The sequence below is a fragment of the Podarcis filfolensis genome (genome assembly GCF_964270895.1).
Source record: "Podarcis filfolensis genome assembly, chromosome: W".
Classification (NCBI taxonomy): Eukaryota; Metazoa; Chordata; class Lepidosauria; order Squamata; family Lacertidae; genus Podarcis; species Podarcis filfolensis.
In genome coordinates this window covers 15370945-15383548 of record NC_139619.1, presented here as the reverse complement: position 1 = coordinate 15383548, position 12604 = coordinate 15370945, and positions in this window count along the sequence as shown.

Below are 12604 nucleotides of genomic sequence, written 5' to 3'. Positions count from 1 at the left end.
GTAATAGGAAATGGGTGTATCTTTTATGATTGGTTCTAGCAAACAGCCAATAGGAATTTCAACCAGGCTGATTGGACAGAGGCAGCCAAAGGAGGAGCAAGGGGGCTGGGCTGAGGAAATATAAGTGCTGACCATCAGGGCTGGGATGGGCAGAGCTTTGGTAACCATATACCACTGTGCCTATCATTTATTTGTCTGACAAATAAATCATTATTTTAATTTCTCTATTGCTGTGTTGAATATTTCATTCCAGCTAAGCGTTAACCACAAGCAGGGTGCTACATTTTATGGTGCCTCTGTGGCTCGGATAAGTGGTCTGCTGGAATGCAGCCCCTTCGCCTTAGTGGGCAGGGTGCAAGAGGGAGGACCACTGACCGCTTACCCAGCACGCACTGGAACATTTTCCCAGGGGAACGCGGAAGTCTCGTCTGTCTGATACCCTGCTCACTGACAGCGACGGACCGGGGGGAACCAGAGAAATAAACAGGGAACCAGCTAAGGGTAAGTGCACAAAGGGGTTGAGGCCCTCCAATTAATTGGGAGGAAGAGAAGTCTTGATCAAACTTCTGCGTCTCAGTAAGGGGGAACTGAGTACGCCACGTGGTTGGGTACATCAGATGGTGGTCTGGTGGAGGAAAAGGGAAAGATTGGGAGGTAGAGTGTGGTGAAGTATCCAGCGCATTGTATGTGTGAGAAAGTACAGAGTAATCTGTAGCTGACCTGAGTGTGGAGTGGGTACTACTTCGGTTCCCAGTAAGGCGACTTCACTGGGCAAGGAACCCCACAAAGCGAGTGTGTGAGTGACTGAGTGGATACTTCACAGGGCCATACAATGGGAGTTGGAGGTTCAAAGGGGGAAAATACACCTCTTGAATGTATGTTAAATAATTTTAAGAAAGCCTTCTCAGGAGCATATGAAGTCAAAATGATGCCAGAGCGCTTGAGAACGTTATGTGAATTAGACTGGCCGAAACAAAATACTGCATGGCCGCCCCAAGGAACTTTTGATATAAATTTGGCAAGCAAACTTTGGTCCAACATCACCAAAGAAACTGGAGGATGCCCAGAACAATTTTCATATATAGACTCTTGGCTGAGCACATTAAATAATAATCCTCCATGGATAAGGGAATGCAAAGTCCAACGATGCAAATTATTGGCTGTAAAAGCCGAAGCTAGGAAAGGAATCTTGTCAAATAAACTCAAACACATTTTTGAGGGACCAGAGGAAGAGGTGCTTCCACCCCCACCCTATGCGCCACGTCGAAGGGAGCCTAATCCAAACACTCCACCAGTTGTAACCCCAAGGCAAGAAAGTGGAACGAATAACGAAGCTGGAGTCACACAGCTTGATTCCTTGATAGATTATGATAAATATCTTCAGGAGGCATTGGAGTCCTATAATAAAGCCCAAGCAGAAGTGGTTGTTCCACCTGTGAGTCCCAGTAGACTTCCATCTACAGTCTCCTTTAGTGGAACAACTGATTGCCCACCCCAAACCCCTGTACATCCAAGTCCTAGAGAACTATAACAGAAGTTACAGGGAGACCTTGATCGGTCAGCAAGCAATACAGCCAGGCACATAAAGCTGCTAAAAGAATGCCTTGGGACAGATACCATTGTTACGAAAAAGGAGCAATGCTGCTGAGTGCTCCAGATGGCTGGAAAGCCAAACAGGATGTTGATGTTATGGGACTGTACCGTGGGAACAAGGGACAGTCTATTATGTGCACTGAGCACCGGATGTTAGCTCAGAGTGTCACATGACCCTGTACCAGAAGTACATGGGTGGAGTTATTCTCTCTCTGCTGTGGCTGCTGAGGAGTGCAGACATGTTCTTTTCTGCACTGCTGGAAAGACAGAAATAAAGGCATGTAAAGACATTTCTGTCTGTCTCTTTCCCCTCCCTGGGGATGGCAGGGAGTGAGGGAGGAGGGATGGTTGTGTTCTTCTCACGTTCGTGAGGAGGATCGGCCGATAGAGACCTCGCCTTGTCTTGCCGGGAGTCGCTGACGGGGAGGTCAACATGGAATCAAAGCCGGGCACCTGGAGAGTGCCAAATTCCTCTGACTGATATGGCTTTGAAGATTACAACAACCATCCCCTATGATTTGAGGCCCCTAGAGCAAAGCGAAGAGAAAGGTCACGTAGTAGCCCCTCTCAGAAGAGTATTTGATGCACTTGAGGAGCCTGTGCTGGTTAACGGGCAACCCGGACCACGGCCACCTCGAACTTCGACCCTCCAGTACATTCCATTCACAACTACGGATCTGATGAATTGGAAAACACACACCCCGTCTTTCGCAGAAAAACCTCAGGCTATGATGGACTTGGTGACTTCAATAGTAAATACTCATAGTCCTACTTGGACAGATTGCCGCCAGCTCCTGAATACTCTTTTCACCACTGAGGAAAGGAGAGACATAATTGAAAAGGCACAGATATATTTGCGTGAGCAGGCCAGAGTGGGAAATATTTTTAATATTGACCGTCATCTCCAGGACAACTTTCCCTTGGAGGATCCTAATTGGGATCCAAACAATGCAATTCACCTGGCCAGGCTTACCACCTACCGCCAGACGCTTGTGCAAGGTATCCGCAGGGCATGTCAGAAGCCCACTAATATGTCTAAAGTCTCAGAAGTAGAACAGAAACCAAATGAGAATCCGGGAGACTTTTTAGAGAGGCTGCAGGAAGCCTATCGTATATGGACTCCTTTTGACCCTGAAGCCCCTGAAAACAGCAGAATGATTACTGCTACATTTGTGGCCCAGTGTGCTTCTGACATTCGTAAGAAAATTCAGAAATCAGAAGGATGGGAAGGGATGCTGATGAGCCAAATTATGGCCATTGCACGCCGAGTTTATCGGAATAGGGATGAGGCTGAGAAGCAAGAGAAGAAGAAGTGGCAGAAGGAAAAGATGGTAATGCTGGCCACAGCAGTGAAGCAAGACTACCGCCCCTTAAATGGAGGGAGAGGGTGGGGAAGGAATCCACCACTGGGAAGGAATCAATGTGCGAATTGCAAGAAGGAGGGTCATTGGAAGCGGGAGTGTCCTGAACCCCTGAGGTTGGAAGAAGTACGCCCAGGCCCAGGCCCAGGCTCCGGCCCAAGAAACCAGGGACGGGGATGGGGAATGATCCGAGATGGAAGATATCAGAGACCTGGACAAGGACAGAGTAGAGACAATTTCATTGGACTGGCAGAGGAGGATTTTACCCAAGACTAGGAACGACCAGACTCCATAAAGTTAGGCTTCCAGGAGCCCACAGTCACGATTCAATTAGGGAGCCATTTAATAGACTTTATGATAGATACGGGGGCTGAATACTCAGTACTCCCAGAACTATTGCAGAAAAAGGCATCCAAAAGTGTAGTCATTAAAAGTGCCACTGGTCAGTCAGCTAAGAGGTCTTTCCTCCAACCTTTGGAATGCCAGATTGGGGGACATCGTTTAACCCATCAGTTTTTGTATATACCTGAGTGTCCAATACCTCTCTTAGGTAGAGATATGCTGTCCAAATTGCAGGCCCAAATCACCTTCACTCCTCGAGGTCCAGAAATGAAACTGCCATCAAAGGCAGCAGGAATAATTACCCTCTCAGTACCTAAGGAACAATCATGGCGCCTAATGTCAGCCCTGCAAGTCCAACCCACATTGGATACAGACTTAAACAAGCTCCTCCGAACCCTACAGGTGCCACCAGGAGTATGGGCCGAAAATAGCCCACCAGGAATGGCTAAGAATATAGCTCCAATTGTAGTAACCCTAAAACCTATGGCTACCCCTGTATCTGTAAAGCAATATCCTTTGCCCCGGCGAGCAGCGGAGGGCATCCAGAAACATCTGGACCGCCTATTAAAAAATGCTCTGCTTAAGCCCTCCCAATCAGAATGGAACACACCCCTTTTGCCTGTTCGGAAACCTGGGACAGATGACTACAGGCCAGTACAGGACTTGAGGTTCGTAAACCAGGCTATCGAGACCTTGCACCCAAATGTACCAAACCCATATACCCTGCTGAGTTTCATCCCACCAGAAGCAACATTTTTTACTGTATTGGACTTGAAAGATGCATTCTTCTGTTGCCGGCTGGCACCACAGAGCCAACCTATATTTGCCTTCCAGTGGGAAAACCCTTTGACAGGAACAAAAGGCCAGCTAACCTGGACAAGATTGCCCCAGGGATTCAAAAATTCCCCAACTTTATTTGGCACTGCCTTGGCGAAGGATCTAACAAGTTACCCCTCAGTACCTGGAGAAAAGGTGGTTCTGCAATATGTAGATGACCTTATACTAGCGGCAAAGGATTTTGATACCTGTAAAGAAGGGACAGAGGAACTGCTCCACTTGCTCTGGGAAGCTGGCTACCGAGTTTCCCAGAAAAAGGCACAGTTATGTTTAGAAAAGGTCAAATATTTGGGCTTTGACATCTCACACCAACAATGAGCATTGAGACCAGAGAGGAAAGAAGCTATTTGCCTTATCAAGGAACCTACCACAAGGAAACAACTCAGAGGATTCCTGGGAACAGCAGGGTTTGGTAGACTATGGATACCTGATTTCAGCAGTCTGGCCAAGCCCTTACATGAAAGCACTCGAGGTGCAGAAAAGGACCCATTCGTATGGGGACCTGAGCAGCAACAAGCCTTTTTAGTTATCAAACAACGACTTATGGAGGCCCCAGCCCTTGGGCTGCCTAATTCGGAAAAACCCTTTCAGCTGTATGTACATGAACAGAATGGGATTGCAGCGGCAGTCCTGACCCAGAGATTAGGAAGTTGAAATCGTCCAGTAGCTTATTTGTCTAAACAATTGGACTCAGTAGCAAAAGGATGGCCTCCATGCCTAAGGGCAGTAGCGGCCACTGCAAGCCTTGTCAAAGAAGCTGATAAATTTACCTTTGGCCAGACGATGTATGTGAATGTACCTCATGCTGTTCTGACACTCATGGAATATAAGGGTAGTTATTGGCTAACGAACCCAAGGATGGCTAGATACCAAGGCCTATTGTGTGAAAATCCCAGGATTCATCTACGAGTAGTGAATATGCTCAATCCAGCAACTTTGCTGCCCCTACCAGAGGTAGATGATGAAGAATCACATGATTGTCTCCAAATAATGGATGAAGTTTATTCCAGTAGACCCGATCTGAAAGATGAACCATTGAAAAATCCAGATGTTGTATATTATACTGATGGTAGCAGTTACCTGCATGAAGGTGCCAGACGAGCAGGATATGCTGTGGTCACCAATGAGGAAGTTGTGGAAGCTGAAGCTTTGCCTGCTGGCACCTCAGCACAAAAAGCTGAACTTATAGGTTTAACTAGAGCTCTGCAATTGGCAGCCGGATGTAAGGCAAACATCTATACTGATTCTAAATATGCCTTCTTAACCCTGCATGCACATGGAGCTCTATGGAAAGAAAGAGGTCTAATCGGAGCCCACGGGAAGGCCTTGAAATATGGACCTGAAGTAGAAATCCTGTTGGAAGCAGTATGGGCTCCAGAACAGATTGCTGTAATGCACTGCAAAGGTCATGGACGTGGAAGGGATCCAATAACCAGAGGAAATCATGCTGCTGACAAAGCAGCCCGACAGGCAGCCCAAAAGCCTGTGAGAGGATTTATAGCAGCCCTCATACCAGAGGTAGTTCCAGAAGAAGTTAAACCTCACTATACCCCAGAAGAGAGGAAGTGGGCTGAACAGGAAGGAGCGGTTGTGAAGGACGGTTGGATGATCCTGCCGGACAATAGGATTTATGTACCTCATCACCTAGCAGGCACAATTGTAAGAAATTATCATGAATCTACTCACCTTGGCGGTACTGCAACCAGAGAGAGTCTCAGTCGGAAGTTGTATATTATTAACCTATCACAATTAGCAACTTGCATTTCACAGAAATGTGTTCTTTGTGCTAAAAACAATCCCAGGCAGGGACCGGTACAACCTCCTGGAATCCAACATGTGGGATACGTCCCCATGGAAAGCCTAATTGTGGACTTCACAGAGCTGGTCCCTTCTAAGGGATTCAAGTATCTCCTTGTGTTTGTAGATACTCTTACCGAATGGGTTGAAGCTTTTCCCACCAGAACTGAAAAGGCACGAGAGGTAACTAAGAGACTCCTCACTGAATTGATCCCGAGGTTTGGATTACCTAGATGCATTGGGAGTGATAATGGGCCAGCGTTCATTGATCAAGTAGTACAAGAAGTATGTTGAGTCCTACAAGTGAAATGGAGACTGCATGCAGCATATAGGCCTCAGAGTTCGGGGAAAACTGAAAGAATGAATCGGACTCTGAAAACCCAATTGGCAAAATTAACCCAGCAAACGGGATTGGGATGGGTAGATGTGTTACCCATAACACTGTTTCGTGTTCGGTGAGCACCCACAAAAAGACTTAAGTTGTCACCTTTTGAGCTCCTGTATCGGAGGCCGCCCTCCTTTGTTCAGGATATTCCAGCTGACCTTAAACAAATAGGAGACCATGTGACACAGGGACAAGTGCAATCTCTCTCCCGTGTTTTTGTTTCTCTTAACAGGTGGGCCCTCGAGCGCACGCCGTGCAGCATTGCCGAGCCGATTCATCAGTTCCAGGCTGGCGATAGCGTATGGGTGAAAGAGTGGAAACGTGATCCACTTGCACCTAAGTGGCGTGGACCTTACACCGTCTTGCTCTCTACTCCAACAGCGGTGAAGGTAGCTGAGGTGACCCCCTGGATTCATCACTCCCGTTTGAAGAAGTCCGAAGGCAGTTGGACGTGCAAAGGTGACCCTTCTAATCCTTTTAAACTGACTCTCTCCAAAAACCCCTGTATCTAGCCCTACGGGGAACGGGCTAGGTCATGGGCAACATTAGTCAACCGGCCTGCTGCAGCCACAACCTGGAAGCTGGCTGACCTGCGCACGCCTGAAGCTTGAGGAGCGTCTGAACCAGCGATTGTGAACGGGAAGATTCTCTTATACAATTGATTGCCCCCCACCCTGTGGAACAATTATCAGGGATATTACTCATTGGGGATCCTCGGGATATATGTTTTGGTCTTGGTGGTTCCCCATTTCTGTCACTGGGGGAATTATATTGGGGCTAATATTTTTTTGCTATCACAATAAGGTAATCTTTTGTGGAAGGAATGCATATACTAGACATCAACATGATTTTATTGTTAATCCTGATCCCTTGGGAAGGGGAAGGGTCCTTGAATCTGACCAAATTTGCTAAATATAGATTCCGTCAAGACCACAATATGTGGGTAGGCTTAGCTGAGATGGTAACCAATGTTACAAATAGGACCAATTGCCTTGTTTGCTCTCTTGGGCCAGATGATTCAGAGGGAGGTATGCCCTTATTACCGATACCATTAAGTGCCATTGGTATGGTAAGCGAAATGCCACACCAAACAGAAGTACAGAATTTCCCCGGATGGAACTCAACTAAACCAATACGAGTTATACCTGTGCAAGGGGAATTCTGTGTACATAAATCATCAGATGCAGCTGATTCTACCATGGTAGGCTCTTCTCATTGCCACTATACTTGGGATTATATTAAGAATAGTCAAACCTGGGCAAACGGTACTACCTATCAAACTCGGAATACCTTGCCCTGTGCACCTCCTTTTATTCATGCATGGAAAATGGTGTGGAATATAACTGTGACAGCAAAAGGCAATCTAACATACTGCACTGTGAACTCTATACCCCTTTTGATATTTCGCCTTATGCACTCCACGTACCAAAAACCTCAGACCCGATGGTTGTGGTGGATATGTGGAGAATGGGCATACAAGCAACTCCCTTCCAAATGGAGTGGGACTTGTTTCCTGGGATGGGTATTACCACCAATGTGGATTATGCCCACTAGTTCAGCCAAGCGTACACGAAGAAACGCTGATATTTCTCATATAGCAGGAGGAAGTACCCAAAGTTGGAGCGATACTGATGATTGGCCACCAGAGCGCATTATAGCCTATTATGATCCTGCCTCCTGGAATCCTGATGAGCTCATACAAGGGGCACGGGATCCTATTTATAATCTAAACAGAATAATTCGATTGCAAGCAGTAGTGGAACTTGTAACCAATGCAACGGCCCAGAGTTTGAGACTTATTGCACAACAGTTGGATGAAAGTAGAGCCACCATTTTGCAGCTGAAAATGGGAATGGATTATGTACTTGCCAGGCAGGGAGGCCTATGTGGAGTCTTGAACTTGACAGGGAATGCCTGTTGCTTTAACATTTCTGATAATGGTGAGGCAATCCGTGTGTTGGCCACAAAGATGGAGAGTATAGCACATGTCCCAGTACAAACATGGGAAGGATGGGATATGGGATGGCTCACCAATTGGTTACCTAATGTTGCGGGACTCAAAGGGATACTATTGTCTTGCTTGTTTTTCTTGACGGTAGTAGTAATGGTTTTATGTATGGTGCCATGTATCATTTCATGTTTTAGAAGTACAATTAGCAAGATGATTTCAAATGAAACTCTACCTCATATCATGGCCCTATACAGAGCTTTACCTCAGGAATATGATGAAGGTCAAGCTATCAAGGACACTTGGGATGAAGGTCCTTGAGCTTGAAAGGGGGGAATGAGGCATCTGATCAAGATCTGTATTATGAGGCATCTGATCAAGATCTGTATTTTAAAATGAGCTTAAAGATTTGCAAATGTTTCATGCCAGGCAGAAAACCAGCTGGCTAAGGACTTTGGCAGATGTTTATCCTCCTGGACAAGGCGCCCCCCCCCCCCCCGATTTATAGCAGGAGCCAAAATTCTCTTTACAAAAGTTGTAAAAGGGAATTATAGGCTGGGAGCAAAGGTTACACTGACCCTACATATTACAGAATACAATCAAGCTGCAAAAACACTAATTAAGAGTTAGTAAATAGTAGGATTTATTGTTTAACAGAAAATAATACCATGTGCCTCCCGTTAGAGACTAGCCACATTTTCCTAAGGTTGAAGGGCAAGAGCTAATGGGAAAAGCAGCTGGCCGGGAAAGGAGGGTGTAAACTGAAGAGTTTTACTTTGCAAAGGCCTTTTCTTCTAAAAAGCTATTTTAAAGGGAATTGGGGGTTGCTCGTGCGTAAGGGGGCTGCTGCTCTAGGCAACGTTGTCTGGCTAAACCTTTCCCTGGCTGGACAGCCCTTTCTCCGTGGCTGTGTCAGTCACTGGCAGAATCCGTCAGTGGGTGTTTCCTGAACTTCTTCCAACATAAAAGCTCTTTGACGCCAAGTCTCTGCCTAGCCTCCCTGCGCGGAATTCTTCTGCGCAGAGTGGGCGTGTCCAGCGGAGGTCCTGGGCTCTCCCCGCTGGTCTCTGTGGAAGAGTCTTGGAGCCATCTCTCCGAAGTCCTTCCCTGCTCCCCTTTCTTCCTGGTGTCACGCCGATTTCCTTCCCCAAAGGAAGTGTTCTCTCTCTCCCTGCTGGTCCCTTCTCCTGCATCGTTGGGGAGCCTTACCTCCACTCTTGGCTCCGATGGCAGTTCCCTGACATCCACCTCCCCCCCAGGACCCCCCTCACCTCCGTCCCGTTCCTTTGGCCTAAATTCCTCCCTTTCCTCTGACGGTGATGCGGGGAATCCCCGGAAGGAGCTATCCCCATCCTCTGAAGATTCAAACATTGCTCTCAACCTGCTGCTATCTCTTCGCACAGGGTAATCTTCCCAGTCCGATTCCTCTCCCTCGGATACCTCTCCTCCCTCCCTCTTCGGAGGCCGGAAACCCCATAAAATCTTCTTCCTCATCTGTGGTGCCAAATTGCTCCTCCCAGAACCTCGCTGTTGGTTTGGGCTTCCTTGGGAACCTGCTGTGAAACTCACCCCGGAGATACTCATCCCTGATGGTTTCCGCAGGAACCCACGTGTTTTCCGACTCGGGTTCCCCCTCCCAAGCCACCAAACACTCCACCTGTCCCCCTCGCCAGCTTGAATTGAGTATTTCCGTGGCTTGACTACTAAGTTCCCTCTCCTCTATGTGTGGGTGTGTGGGGACCTCTCTCTCTCGCCCTGGAAATTCCAGTCCCTCCCTATATGGTGAGAGTAAAGACCTATGGAACACCGGGTGTAGTTTCATGCTGGTCGGCAACTTGAGCCTAAAGGCCACTGGATTAACCTGCTGTGTCACCTCAAAAGGTCCCAGCCGCCTTGGCCGCAACTTCTTGCAACCTCCCTTGAACGGTAACCCTTGGGTTGACAACCACACCCGGTCCCCAACCCGTATGGTTTCCCCTTCCCTACGGTGCTTGTCTGCCTGCCTCTTGTACACTTCCTTGGCCCGTTCCAAATTCATCTTAAGTTGTTGGTGTAAGGCCTCCATTTCTTCCACAAACTGCTCCGCTGCCGGTACACTCCACCTCTCCTCCCCTTCCCCTGGGAAGGCCCTGGGGTGACACCCATAATTGGCCATGAACGGGCTCATTCCTGTGGACACATGTTCCGCGTTATTGTACGCAAATTCGGCCATCGCTAGTTTCTCCACCCAATCGTTCTGCCTCTCGCTGACATAGCAGCGTAGGTATTGTTGGAGTATACTGTTCGCTCTTTCCGCTTGCCCGTTGGTCTCCGGGTGTCTGGCCGTCGAGAAGCTCACCTCGACTTGCAGCAAGCTCATGAGCTTCCTCCAGAACCTGGAAGTAAATTGCTTCCCTCGGTCTGACAAAACCCTCAAGGGGGCGCCATGCAGCCTGAAGATGTGATCCACAAACAGCCTGGCAGTTTCCTCTGCCGTCACCACATGCGAGCAAGCGATAAAATGGCACATTTTTGTTAACAGGTCAACAACCACCATGACGGCTGTTTTGCCCCTTGACTTGGGCAAATCGGTCATAAAATCTATGGATACTACCTCCCATGGTCTTCCCGGTATGGGTAAGGGTTCCAGTAACCCTGCGGGCGCCGCCCTCTCCCCCTTCACTCTCTGGCAGCAGTCGCACCCTCGTACGTACTCCCGTACATCTTCCCTCACTCTTGGCCACCAGAACTGCCTGGTGACAAGCAACATGGTTTTGTGTTGACCGAAATGCCCCGCCGTCGGGTTATCATGGAGTTGTTTGAGTACCCTTCTCCTCAAGTCATCCCCTGGTACGTACAGTGCTCCCCTGTAATACAGTACCCCTTCTTTCTCCTCAAAACCCCCATGGTTTTCCCCCGTGCCCCTGAGTTCCCTGATTTTGGTTTGGGCGAACTCATCGTCCCTCGTCAGCCCGGTTAGTTCTTGTCTCCCTACTAATACTCTTCTACACACCCATCGGTCCTCGGGGATCACATGTCGGGCTTCTGGTGGTCCTTCTCCTTCCATGTACTCCGGCTTCCGGGAGAGGGCGTCTGCTCTGATGTTTTCCTCTCCCGGCACGTACCGAATCTCGAAGAAAAACTTGGAGAACTCCTGAGCCCATCGCACCTGTCGCTGGTTGAGTACTCGTGCAGTCCTCCAATATTCCAGGTTCTTATGGTCCGTGCACACCTGGATCTTGTGCTGCGCCCCTATTAACAAATGTCTCCAGCGTCGAAAGGCTTCATAAATTGCAAGCAGTTCCCGGTCATACACCGTGTAGTTTTGCTCCGACTTGCTCAGCTTCCTCGAGAAGAACGCGCATGGCCTTCAGCTGGACTGGTCTCCCGGCTGGAGCAGCACCGCCCCTACGGCTCGGTCTGACGCGTCGGTCTCCAGCCTCATTGGCTTCTGCAGATCCACGTGCAAGAGCTGCTCTTCCGAAGCGAACGCCCTCTTTAGCCTTTCAAAAGATTGCTGTGCCTCTTCTGTCCAGACGAACTTCTTTTTGCTACTGAGACAATCTGTGATGGGTGCGGTTAAGTGGGCGAAGTTCTTGATGAACTTCCGATAGAAGTTCCCAAACCCCAGGAACCTCTGCACATCCTTCCGGGTCTTGGGGGTCTTCCATTCCAGCACCGCCTGCACCTTGCCTGGGTCCATAGCTAGGCCCTTGTCCCACAACCTGTATCCCAGGAACTCGACTTCTCGGGCGTGGAATTGGCACTTCTCCAGTTTGACCCACAACTGGTGTTCCTGTAGCCTCTTTAGCACTTCTCTGACGTCTCTGACATGCTGCTCCTTGTTGCCCGAATAGATTAACACGTCATCTAAAAAGGCCACGCAATTCTTGTACAGCAGGGATCCCAACACGTGGTGCATGAAGGCTTGAAAACAGGAGGAGCCTGATTGTAATCCAAAAGGCATAACGAGGTACTCAAAGGCCCCCAGAGGGGTGAACATGGTGGTTTTCCATTCATCCCCCTCCCTCATCCTAATCAAATTGTACGCTCCCCGAAGGTCCAGCTTGGTAAAAATTTTCCCCTTCCTCACCCTGGTTAAAATATCGTCAATCCTGGGCATTGGGAAGGTCACGGGTTCCAATACAAGGTTCAATGTCCTGAAATCTACAACCAATCTGGGCTGTTTAGTGTCTTTTTTCTCCACAAAGAACACCGGACTGCCTCCCACCGCCCTTGATTCTCTTATGAAACCTCTTTTCAGGTTCTTGTCAATAAACTCCCGCAACTCCTGCATCTCCCTGTCTGACATGGCATACAGTTTACCCACTGGTAGCTGAGCTCCCGGGAGTAGCTTGATTT